Here is a 2,275-nt window from a genome sequence, read left to right as displayed (position 1 = left end):
CTCTCCTTGGAAAAAATTTAAAATTTTAAAAAAACTTACTTAAAGGGTTTTATAAATTAAATAATTCAATTTTTTTTAAAAAAAATTTTAATATAAAATTAAAAAAAAAAACCCCAATATTTTTAGGGTATTTTAATAATTTTTTTAAAATTTTATATTTTATATTTTATATAATATTCAAATTTATAAATTTTAAATATATATATTTTTATGTTAATAATAATAATAAAAAATATTATTTTTAAATTATATATATATTATTATCTAATTTACATTATATATTTATGTAATATTTATATATATTATATAATATTATATTTTAAAATTAATCAATATATTTTTAAGGATATTAAAAATTTTTAAAAATTTTATAACATTCCCATAATATTTTATTGAAATGTATAAAATATTTTATATTATATCTTATCCAAATAAAATTATTTTTAATTTTTTAATATTATTTAAATATAAAATTACAAAAATCCTATATTTTTCTTATTATATAAATATATTTATAAAATTATATATAAATATAAATTCCATAAAAATATAAAAATTTTTAATGTAATTTATTATTTATATATATTATTTTTATTCTTCCCTTATATAATTTTTTTATATATATTTTATTTTTATATTCTTAATATATATATATAATTTATATTCTATATCCCTTTTATATTTTTCCATACATATTAAATATATATGTATTGGGTCTAATAAAATTATATTTAATATATATCATCTTAATATATATATATCTTTCTAAATTTTATATAACCCCTTTTTTCTGTTTTAATTATATATTAAAATTTATTTTATTATATATTTATATAAAATTATATAATAAAATTACATATATATCTGTTTGTTTGGTATAAAATATTTTTAAAATCTATATAAAATATATTATCTTTTATTATATATCTTTAATATTATAAATTTTTTTAATATATTTTTTAGTTTTTATATAAGCAAATATATTTTATTATATATCAAATATTTTAATATTTATATTTACCCTTAAAATATATATATATTATATATATTTTCTAAAATTTCTATCTCTCTTTCAAAAATCTTATTTTTTTTCTATTAATATTATATTTAAATTTATATATATTAATATAATTTTTATAAAATTATTATAAAATTATATATATATTTATATTTAAAATATTATATATATTTAATATTTCTATTATATATAATAAAAATTATATTATTTTTTTATATTTTATATTAAAAAAATTTTTTATATTTATTTTTTCTATATATAAAATAAAAAATTAATTTTAATATATAAAAAATATATTTTATATATAAAAATAAATTTTATCATAAAACTATATAAAATTTTTTTGGGTTATATATTATATAAAATATATATTATTATCCCTTATATTAAAATTATTATTATTTTATATATATAATATATTTTTATAATATCTTTTATATTATTTTATATATATATTACTATATATATATTTTAATTATCTATTTAATTATTTTAAAATTTATTATTTTTTTAATTTTCTTATTATATTTCAAATTTAAAATATATATATATCTTTTTTTAAGAAAATTTTTATATATTATATATTTTATCTATATATTTTATTTCTATATTTATCTTATTTTTAAAATATATTATTATTTTATTATTTTTATATTATTATATCAAAATTTATTTATATTATATATTTTTATTTTATATTATATTATATATATATATTATTTTCTAAAATTTTTATATTTTTCTTATTTTTATCCCCTTTTCTCTTTTCTTTTTACTTTTTATTTTAATTCGTTTAATTTATATTTAATTATTATATAATTTTTTTAAAATTTTCTTCTTATCTCTCTATTTTTTTAAAATTATATATTTTAATATATTTAATAATTTTATTCTTAATTTTATATAATATATTTTTATATATAAAATTCTATTTTCTTTATTTTTTATTATCTTATTATTTTTTATATATATATTTTTTAAAATTCTCTTCTTTATCTTTATTTTATTCCCCCCTTTTTATTTCTCTATCTCATTTAATATTCATATTCTATCATTTCTATATAAAATTTTTTAATCTAGCTTATTTTTTCTTTTATCTCTACTCTCCCCTTTTCTCTCTTCTCTCTATTATATCTCCTCTTTCTCTTCTTTTTTCCTATTATCTTATCTATTATATTTTCCTCTCTATTATTTATTTTTTAATTTTACCCCTTTTTATACCCTTCTTTTCTTACTTTTTTTCCTATCCTTTTCTTT

General features: G+C 8.9%; 1 protein-coding gene across 1 annotated transcript in view; it reads right to left on the bottom strand.

The window, feature by feature from the left end:
• Positions 1-2,275, bottom strand: part of LOC119591556 (probable RNA-binding protein 19) — a gene marked incomplete in the record, with an annotated part of 63,063 nt that overhangs the window by 22,924 nt on the left and 37,864 nt on the right.

This window comes from Penaeus monodon, chromosome 28, assembly GCF_015228065.2.
Source record: "Penaeus monodon isolate SGIC_2016 chromosome 28, NSTDA_Pmon_1, whole genome shotgun sequence".
Classification (NCBI taxonomy): Eukaryota; Metazoa; Arthropoda; class Malacostraca; order Decapoda; family Penaeidae; genus Penaeus; species Penaeus monodon.
The sequence above is the reverse complement of the archived record's forward strand: the minus strand, read 5'-3'. Positions and strand labels throughout refer to the sequence as shown.